The sequence below is a fragment of the Anas platyrhynchos genome, chromosome 1, assembly GCF_047663525.1.
Source record: "Anas platyrhynchos isolate ZD024472 breed Pekin duck chromosome 1, IASCAAS_PekinDuck_T2T, whole genome shotgun sequence".
NCBI classification, from domain to species: Eukaryota; Metazoa; Chordata; class Aves; order Anseriformes; family Anatidae; genus Anas; species Anas platyrhynchos.
Genome location: NC_092587.1, coordinates 204,768,797 through 204,780,000, shown reverse-complemented (window position 1 = coordinate 204,780,000; position 11,204 = coordinate 204,768,797).

Sequence of the window (11,204 nt, the reverse complement as noted above, 5' to 3'; positions counted from 1 at the left end):
GTTCCTGAAATGCTTTGGCCAGGAAGAAAGAGACATCCACAGCAGGGCAGGAGGTTTCCTTTAAAAGACGGCACTGTGTGTATTAAATGAAACGGCTTGAGGTTAGCGGTTGGGTCCCTTTTTGTGTGTGCACATGTTTGTTTTGATACGCAGCGGTGAAATGCAGTCCTTGTGGGGTCGTGTTTTCCTGCTGGAGCAAGCTGTCATCTAGAGATGAGACAGCGGAGGAGGAATAACTGAAATCCTGTGTTTGTTTGCTTTAAAAAGCCACTTAAAATTAGCTCAGTGAATATAGTCCTGCACAGATTGCTCCAAAAAATTAATAAATCAGTCTACGTGCAAGGAAACTCGATAATGCAAACCAGCTCCCTTCACCGCGTGCCAGGCCCAGGCCTCATTCACACGGGGTCTGTTGGCTCTCCCAGGGTGTCTCTGGCTCTGAAACACTGGATGGAGAGAAGAAACCTGGAATAGTCCTTGCTGCTGCCTCGGGGCTGAAAATTACAGAGTGGGGGTCTTCACGCTGCTGTCAATCCAGTGGGATGTGGAAAGGGCTGATGCAGCCTTTGTAGGCCACAGCGTCAGGCCATAAAGCTCTGCCACAGGGTGGTGTCCAGGGAGGAAAATAATAGAATCCTGGAATCAATAAGGTTGGAAAAGAGCTCCAAGATCACCACCCTACCACCAATGTCACCACCAAGCCCTGTCCCCAAGCACCACCTCCAACCTCTCCTTGAACACCCCCAGGGATGGGGACTCCCCCACCTCCCTGGGCAACCCGTCCCAAGGCCTGAGCGCTCTTGCTGAGCAGAAATGTCTCCTCATTGCCAACCTGAGCCTCCCCTGGCACAACTCGAGGCCGTTCCCTCTGCTCCTGGCCCTGGTTCCCTGTGAGCAGAGGCTCCAGGGCCTCGATGTCCTTCTGGGAGTGAGGGGCCCAAAGCTGAACCCAGCACTCGAGGGGCGGCCTCAGCAGAGCAGAGCCCAGGGGGACGAGCACCTCCCTGGCCCTGCTGGCTACATTATCCCTGATATTCATATTCCTGAATCCTGATACTGGCTATTCTTGGTCGTCATATTCATGAGGACCACTGAGATGCTCCCAGTGTGGGTCACAGAGGCAGAACCTTCCTAGGAGGGCTGTGAGGACCTGCAGGGGGTGCCACTGGAGAAGGAAACCCTTGCTGCGATGGGAACTGCAATGGGGGAACATCACAGCCCATTTGTGTGGGGTCAAGGACAGGGCTTGGGCAGCTGTGGGCTTTGATCTGGGTGATTTCCCCTCTGTCCAGCAATTCTGAGGACAAATCTGGGCACTGGGCCTAGTTTGGGCTCCCCTGGACTAGACAGAGGGTGACAGATGGGAACGAGCCCAGCAGGACCACCAGGCTGGTTGGATGTGTGGAAAGGTCTGGGAGCTGGGAACACAAGGGGAGAGGAGAAAGCAAAAGAGGGCTTTACCACTATCTGAAGCTACCTCCTGGGAAGATGCAGAGGAGACACCTTGGACGTGACCAGTGATGGTCAAAAAACACGGGAAATTGTAATTAGCTATCCCAAACTGCCCCAAAACATGGCCCTGAGCTGCCTGGTCTGTCTGGCCGTGTGAGGACACCAGAGATCCCCTCTGCCCTGTGTTATTCTGTGGCTCTTTAAATAAATTCTCTCATGCAGCTGTTTATCTGAAGCCCAACAGCAAAGTAGAGCTGCAAATCTGTACCTGTATGTGTGGGTTTGTGTCTCCATGCACATCCTTATCTGCTGTCCCCATGTGCTGCTTCTCCACACACATCTATCTGCGTGGGTAAGGAAGGCACTCAGACTTACTTCTGATGCAAAGCCATGACTCAGGAATTTTTTGGGATATCCCCATCCCATTCTTTGCTAATGAGCTTTTAGCGTTGCAGTTTTCCCAAGCATGTGGTAAGGCCTGGTGCAGATGGGTGCTCCTAATTTACTGCCACGCAGAGGTGTCCGACCTAACCAAGGTATGTAATTATGGATTGTAGCTGCACTGGGGCTCCTCCCAAAGCTCTGGAAAGAGATAGACATCTGCAGCAGCACAGATGAAGTCTGAATCACTCACTGAAGGTTTATCCAGTGACTACAGAGAGATCCTCGTGCAGCCATGGTCCAAATCAAGGAAGTCCCATCTCTTTTGGTGAATCCAGGCCTGGTGATCTTGTGCATTGAGAGCTAAATGAGACGGTAAGGTTCTCCCCGTTGGCTCCAAGGCACCAAAAACTGCAGCTGAAAAGAAGCACCTCGCCATCAAGCTGTCTCCTACAAAGAGATCTGGCTTCCTCTGATTGCAGATCACTTCCCAGTTTGGTGTCTCATCCTTCCCAGATGCTGTTCACGGGAAAAAGGAAGGCATCAGCCCCTGAGAACCTATGACTTGAAGAGGGACTAGGAATATTGTTCAGCTGGCTCTCGGACTGGCATCAAGATCCAACCTTACTCTCGAGATCTTACTTTACTTAACCAGAGCTTGAGGGCAGCTTATCCTGTGGTAAGGCTCCAGTTCTCCACCCAAGAAGAAAACCTTTCCACAGGCAAAGAGGCATTTTCTGTGCCTCGGAACTCAATGAAATTTGCTGTATCTTGACTTTTTTCAGCTTACTAGGGCAAAAATCAGCACTAGACAACCCCCCTGAATTGCATGTCTGACTACTGCTCTTAACGAGATCTACCTCTCTGTCTGCTTTACTTGGTGTCTGTTGTCTCTCTGGTAATCTGTCATTTTACAGCTTTGGGAATAATCTCTTATTCTGTTGCTTGATGATATAATTTACTGATTTTACGAGCAAGATATTGCTCTCCCTGTTTTTTATAAATGATCTGCTGGATTTCCAGACATTCAGCAGCCTGCCTTAAGCTGTGGTTCCAGCAGGCTGCTGGCCATCAAGTGGCCTGATATGCTTGTGCTGTCACCCTGATATATCCAGGAATAGCCAGCACAATGCATGAAGGTCTAAGTATCACTTATATGAAGATCCTGGCCAAGTCAAGACACTATTTGAGGAAGTTCTGGCTGGCCCATCATGGAGTGGGAGTTGAAGAATGGGGGATGAAGTGTTTCCCATGGTCTCCTGGGAGCATGCTCCTTGCTCAATCCCCGTCTTCCAACATTTGGGTCTCCGAAACGTTGTGATGAGGAGCAGAGACCTCAAGAAACAGCCAGCCCAGAGAGCAGCCTGGCTGACTGCAGGCATGCGGAGGCCAACCAAATACTACGTCAGGGGTGCGGGTCTGATTAATATCAGAGTCCAAGTCCTAAAGGACGAGGGAAATACACTCGTGCAGCTCTGAGTAAATCATACTTAATTTTTCATCAGCAGACAAGGAGGCTTTGGGGAGGGGAACCGGGAAACACAGAGGTTAAGTGACTTACCCCAAGCGGCAGAGCTGCACAGGATGGAGATTTCCAAACTCGCAGACCAGTCGCTTGGCCACTGGGCCTCAATTTAATTAGCAAGTGTGTTTTTATTTAAGAATGACAGAGCATTACGTTTCCTTGTAATTCATGGACCCCACCCCACTGTGTGCAGATAGAGATCAAAGAGAAGGCTCCTGCTCACAGCCTCGCCACTAGAAATGGTTTCTTTTCATGCCTTAAATTTGAGAACATCAACAGTATTTAAAACATTCAGCAAATGATTTCTTTTCTACTTTGAAGCTCGGTTTCCCTTCAAATTATTTCTTCCTTCTTTGGTGCAGATTTCCGCACTCTGAAAGCTCCATGCAGAGCTTTATCTGACAGAAATAAATCAGATCCCAAGCTTTCGGCCCCATTTCTCATTTTGCAGACCTGTGTTTTGCGAGTAGACCGTTTTCATGTGCAAACAGCAGCCTGCTTGTGCACAGTGGCAAAATAAAAGTCACTGCTGAAACCACCGGCCACCAAATCCCCGCCTAAGCATGGTGTGATTAAACACGGGTTATAAAAACAACATGAAAGTGCCCGACACCCTGTGTAATACATCTATGGGTTCTGCTGTTACAGTGCCAGACCTGAGGGCAGTAGCTGCCTGAGCTTGCTTTGAGCACCGTTCCCTCTCTCCTGACCGGGGAATGCAGCTGGGTTGTCGCTCCTGACCCTGCTCAAATTCAATAAGGGGACACCAAAGGGAAAATCAGGTCCATGACTAAAAGTAATTCTCACTGAGGATTTCTCCTGTAGTATTTGGGCAGCACTTACAGAAGAGAGAGGGGATGGAATCAGCTGGTGGATGAGCGATTTATGCCACGAGCACTGAACCTGATGGTTCCCTTCCAGCATTGCTCTCTTCAGCTTTCCCTTCTCTGAGGAATGCAAAGGATCTGCTGCAACTAAGCCCATTCCCAGTAGGTAATTTGGAGGAGAACACACTGTTTTAGGGCTCCTTAGCCATATGCACTCAACGGTGTTATTGCACTGACCCTTACAGATGTAGCCATCAGGGACAAAGCCAGTTCTTCACTGTTGGCTGGAGTTTTGCAGAGAGGTTGCTTCTGCTGTGTCCTTTTTGACCCCCATTTTTGCAGCACTGAGTCGTGTTCCACAAAGAGGGGGGGTCTGGACATGCAAACCCCCAGGTGCTGGGGCAGAGACAGCTGGTTTGGGTCTCACTATGTGATCAGAACAGCGGGAAGACAGAGGATGGCCCCAGACATCGAGTTCTTGCTCTTGGTAACTACATCCCCACCACCACTTGATGCTCATTTGAGTGGGTTGGAGCCAAACAGGAGGTTGGGGGAAATCCTTCCTTCCCCAGACAGTCTTTGGGGCACTAGCACATCTAGGATGAGGACAAAACCTGCCAGACACCCCAAAGTTGGTGTTACCCCCAGATTTGCTCAGTTATCTGAAGGCATGACTCCATCCTGACATCAGCTTTGGGGTTGCAGACCCGTGGTGATGGATTTGGCTGGGAGGTGAGTGGCAGCATGTGGGGAGCCCATGGGACAGCCCCACACACACCCTCCTGCACCAGGCTGAGCATGAGCCAGCTCCGCTCTCCTTAATTACAGGGCATGATTTCACCTCCCATTACCTCACACCACTGGGTAAGGACATGGACGTGGGCAGTATGACACGTCGCCACTTCACACCCTTGCACCCCACACACTGACTTGTTCCTCTGTCCTTACCCTTTCTGTGTTTATATTCCAGAATGGGAACAGGATAAACACTGCCAGCATCCGTGCACATGCGTGTGTGCACACACAGATGTAGTTTTGCAGGGGATGATCCTACAAGGCGTGTTGCACAACCTCCACCAAAGGCAAGATTGGAGATTTCCAACCTGACGCAAACCATCCTGGATGTGTCACAGAGGAAGGAAAGGCCGATCCGTTTCAAAATGCAAGTGCACCGATGCTTCAGGGAAAAGCAAATTAATGCCTCAGACAAGGAGCATGGCATTAGGGGTTGTTTTTTTCGCTGAAGAGGCGCCTTTATCCTGATGTGAGTCCCAGATATTCGCACAAAGAATTACAAGGGGGAAAAAAAATGATGCTAATCCTGTGTATCAGCAGTGTCTAACCTGCCAAGCATAAATATTCATGCAATCACTTTGCAGTTACCTGGTAACCACAACAAAGCACGCATAGAAAATGTAATTACAGGGGCTCCGTAAACTCATCTTAAATTATCACCTATAGCCAGGCACCTATTATCAGATATTAGATTCTCCCTCAGATCAGAATCTCACGTTCCTCGAGTCTAATTTGAAATAACTATCTCCTTGTTGGCAAGCGACGAAATCTAAATGGAGTCACGTAAATCCTACTTCACAGCTCAATTAAGGAAATGCGATTACGGATCTGGAAGCAGATGCAGATATTACTGGGGAAGGGATGATGGCAGAAGCCTACAGGAAGCAGTTGATGCTTTCCAGGGGTCATTTGTAGGGGAATCCGTAGGAACAGAGTTCCTATTGTTATACACTTCAGAGTTTGTGGGGCGGAGAGGGGGCGAGAGACCGGATTCCCATTTTTAAGTGCTTTGGAGGTTTTCAGAGGGAGTCAGGTTCCATTGTTACATTTAAATACTCTCTGAGCTCGCTGGAAACAATATACATTTTCACCGACGTTCCCCCTGCTCCCTGCCCTTGTGTGATGAGGTTCACACTATTTGGTTGTCCAACTGTCCTGGATCTTTCCACCACCATGCTCAGGGAGCAGGATGAGATGCAGGGGGAGACATCATGTTGTGCCCTCCTCCCAGGAGAAGCCAGAAGGGACGTGGAGAGATGTCCCAGAGCACTCTGCATGCACCAAGGGGGTGACTGCACCTCTCCTGGTGGCACATCAAGGAGAACCATCCGCCAGACACCACACGAAGTTTTGGGGCGAGGGGTATGTGTGCCATGGCTGATGGCACAGTGGAAGAACTTGCACATGACCCAGCCTTTTCCAGAGGGCTCTTTGGTCCTGGAAATGATCATCTGGTTGAGCCTGGGGACAGGGATCCCAAGGATCTCCAAACCCCAAAAAGAAGGTGTAGAAGTCACCAGCAGCAGCTCTAAGGGGGGAAATTGCAAGCAGGAGCTCCGTGGCCGGCAGATGCAAGAACACCTCCTGCTTCATGCAGCCAGGAGCCCTCTGTTGGATCATCATCCAGTCTGCTGGATGATGGCTCTGCCCCGCTGTTTGCTCATGATGAAGGTCATGCTTTCCTGCCCTAGGTTTTGCTGCTCCATCCCAAATCTCTTGCTCCTAAAGGGAGAAGGCAGCTGGAAAACAGAACCCCTATAACACACTTACTGGTGGATTTAAGGTGGAAATTAGGATTAGGAATTTGCTGTTGTACCCTAGGATCATCTTTGATTTTGGTAGTCCCCACACCCTGAGATAGGAACATGCAAGAACACATGAAAACGACCAGGAAAAAAAATAGAAATCTAAACAACAAAAAAGGTTAAGGAGCTCAAGAAAGCCACCTCATTTCATTTGAAATCCAGCCTTTTAAAAGCCCTTAATGTTTTCTTGTATGAAAACATGGCCTGCTCCTTGAAAAATGGTGAAAAAAAAATTAAAAAATAAAAAAAAGTCAAAGCTTTCCATTCTGTGAAGGTGCAGACGCAGCCCCTGGACATTGTCTGAGTGGGCCTGCTCAGCTTTAACCTGGGATTGTGCTGAAGTCAGGACTTTGAAAGAAGTTTTAATTTCAGGGAGAGCTACAGTTCCTTTGGTGGGGAAAATAAAAGGTTTGACCCAAACTTTATGATTGCTCTCCTTATGATGCTGGGACCAAAATTATAAATGCAATTTGTGTATCGGAAATCCCTTTGAAATTTCAATTAAATTTGATATATGTGCTTTCAGCATCCTTTCCTAAGAGAGTCAGTTTCTGAGCCAAATTATTCTACCTCTGTTCATACACGGTAAGTGGAGACTCTCTTACTGCACTACTTCAGAGTCTGATCCTTTTCTTTCAAACTACTGCAGGCTTCCCTGAGAAAAAAAAAAAAAAAAAAAAAAAAAAAAGACAAAACATATCCTAACAGCAGTAGCTCTTTTTCCATTGCTTTCCATCTGGTATGTGATCTGTGATCATACCTCCAGGTCATTATGCTTGTAATGTTTATTGGAAAAATCAATCTTTAACTTTAAGACTTTACACAGGAAATATTAAAGTAAATTAGGACCCTATACATCCATTTTCAAATTTCCTTTCAACCCCACAGTACCTACTTCTTTCATGAAAAGAAATCACGATTATATATATTTTTTTTTTCAAGCTGTTCCACTTTTGCATAACTGACAAAATTTCCTGGAAGTGCAATTTGCCCGGCTACCTCAGTTATTATCTCCAGCCCGTATTAGCAGCTAAGCGGTTGTTGACATTCCCTTTCAATATTGCTACTAAAACTCCATGAAGCTCATGCAGAATTTATATACGAATGTCAACTCATTTTTGAAATATGTAATAGGAAAAGAACGGCCAATGCCTTTCTGGCCACCTACATTTCAGAAGGTATTGGCTGGTATTAAAGCAGTGTATACATATATATTTTAAGAAACCACACATTTTCTGGGCCAGAATCCAAGGGCATATAAAGTAGTTTAGTCGGTTATGACTGGATGAAGAGCTAGATGGAAAACAGAACATTCTCAGAGGGTTTGGGTGCACATGAATTTCTTTCCAAAATTAATGTGAGTGGGGGTCATTAATTTTGCTTTTATTTTGGTGGATGAAATGTCGCTCCTCTGGATAGTCTCAGGGCACGACATGGAGCCACATCTAGCGAAGGCAGGACTCCGTCGATGCCTTCCAGCAGCAAGGGTGAGCACACCCCGTTATTCATGGCACTGAGGGGCAGAGAGAGAAATAACGGGACAAAATAAATAAATAAGTAAATTAATTAATTAAAAGACAAAACAAACAAAAACAAAAGCAAAGCAAAGCAATATAAAATAAAATAAAATAAAATAAAATAAAATAAAATAAAATAAAATAAAATAAAATAAAATAAAATAAAATAAAATAAAATAAAATAAAATAAAATAAAATAATAAATATTGGGGTGAGAGTTTCAGGTCTGAGGACAGACAGCTTCATGGGAAGAGATGAATGCCACGAGCAAGTTGCTGGCTCTCAGCTCCACCAGCCACAATAAATCTCATTCTCCCAAGGGTGTCCTTGATCCCGTGCTGCCTCGGATGCAAAAGGGGGAAGTTTACTCAGGAAAAGCCTTTCCCCAGTCTTTATTCTGTTTGGATTTACTATGAAGCCTTGCTGTTGAACTCTGCCTGTCCAACCAGGCTGTGCCAAGCAGTTCCCTAAGGCATGGAAAGGAGAAAAGTCAAAGGACCGATGCTCTGGGCTCCTGTATTTTCTGCAGGTCCAGTCCTGCTCTGTTCAAGTCCATGCAACCTTTGCCACTCAGAGCTATATGAGAAGGAAGGGGAAATTTAAACAACATTGATTTCCCTCCCTTTGTTTCTGCACTTTTAAAGTAGGAATAAGGGTACTTGGCAAACGGGGCTGTTTCCAGATGGAAGGTGTTAATGAAGAGCAAGATACTCTTTTTCTTTACCATTTCTATTTGCCCTCTTTAATATCATTAGACCTGACACATCCTTGAGGTTTCTCACGGAGCTGGCTCATCTTCTCTATCCCCAGAAAATGCCGTGTCTTGAACACAGCTAAAAGCTGTTCAGGGCTGTGTCTTTAACGATGCCAATGGGAAAATTGCAAAACATCAAAATAAAGTTTAAAAGTAATCAGATCTCTCTTTTCAAAAAAAAAAAAAAAAGGAGACATTTCTCTTGCATTGTGGGACCACATCCATCAGCTGTAGACCCAGCTCCTTTTCATAACAGAACACACAAGACACCATCATAAACACTCAAAACCAAAAACACATGCTACCATGAAATGAGCCCACTCACTGAAACGTACGAGGGCCAGAGGCAGCGATGCCTCTTGATGCCAACTAACGCGGCTCAGATGCCCATGGGGGACTCACAAAACCCCATGGATGTAGGGTTTGATGCACTGGGGGCTGTAGCAGGAGCCCCCTGCTCACAACCTGTCTCCAGGCCACCCCAGACCAGGGATGGGCTCCTGGGAGGTGTAGCCACCAAGGCTCACGGTTTTGCAAGGATGCAAAATTTTGCTCCCCGGGAGCTCTTTGCACAGCCAGCATCAGATGTTAATTTTTAGTCATGAGATCTCTCTCCCTCTCGGGTTGACTCTATCGTTTATTTCCAAACCCCTGGGCTATTGTAGGCTGGACTGCATTTGTTTTAAACTCCTCTGCCTGGGACCTATTGTTCCGTGCTGCTGGTTCACAGCTCTGTAAGTCATTACCCACCCCATCCCTTCCCCCAGAAGGAGCCGCTGGGTCTTTTTTTTCTTCTTCTCCTCTTTTTTTAACACAGAAAATTGGTTTTGTGGCGGCAAAAGAGAAAAGCCCTGGAATCCCTTACTCTAGCCTCAGAAAGAAAAAAAAGAACAAAAACGGGGCGATTATGTTACAATGCAGCGCACCAGAAAGCTTTACTAATGACCTGCCTGCAACCAAATGGCCAAACCTTTAAGCAGGGCCAGAATTTGTGGCGTGACACGAGCCCGGTCCAGGATGCTCGGATACAGCTCAGAATTTCCCCAGCACGCCAGGCAATTCGGAGCGAAACTGTAGGTACAGGCAATTAGGGAGGCAGCTGTCAGCTGCAGGGGAGCCTGATCCAAACTTTCCCAGGGCTCCGGGATGTCTGGATCAGAAGCCCGCAGGTGGAGGCAGCATGTCTTTTGTCTCGTCCTTTTTCTGCAGGTGTGGGCCATTCGTGTGCTCTCGGGGTCCCAAGATTGCAGGCACTGAGCTCCCAGGAACCGAGCCCAAATCTGGGCATGTGCAACTGGAAATTGCTGGTGAGAAAGAGGAAAATGCTTTGAAAAATGAAATCAAGAGAAAATGAATGGAGAGAAAATGCATCAAGGAGAACATTTTACATGGAGAGTGACCACAGGCTGTGTAGGACCCCACTGAAAGAGGAGGAGAAAGAAGGAAAAAAGACCAGGGGTGTTTTCCTTTGGGGAAGATCCTACTTAACATTTTTAACTTAGACAATCAGGGGAAGATTTGACCATCAGACGATCTAAAACCAACCCTTGGGGAAGGCACCCCCATCATTTCACGCTGTCATCCATCCACGTATTAAGCTCCCTGCAGTGATTTTTTTTAGCCATGCCACTTCTCTTCAAGGGGAAGAGAAGGATTTAGGAGGCCAGGAGGCTTTCTTTCTGATGGGACAACATTTGGGTGGCTCTGGGACCCATCTAATCCTAACCCCCCTTGGCTTAATGTCTTGAATTCCTTCTCTATATACTGAGCTGCTAGGGCTCAGGGATGATATCTCCACCAAAGGCTAGAGGGTTTTAATATAATGTCTTCCAGGGAAGCTTCTCATGAGCTCACCCACTTGCTGACATCCTTTCCAGCTGTGCTCACAGCTCCATACAGACAGGATGCAGCGGAGGCAGTGCATTTTCTGCCACATCTTTTAGACCTGTCTTGTAGAGCACGGCAGGTCCTGGGCATTGGGGAAGAAGGGAGATCCAGTCCAAATTACCTGGAGATGGGGTCTGCAGGGAACTAGGTGCAGACAGTGGGTTGTCTTGGCGTCCAAAGGTTTCGGAGGTGGAAAATCACTTTCTGCCATTTCTATCAAAACAGAGCATGAAGAAAACATAATCCAGCTTTCTCAACTGG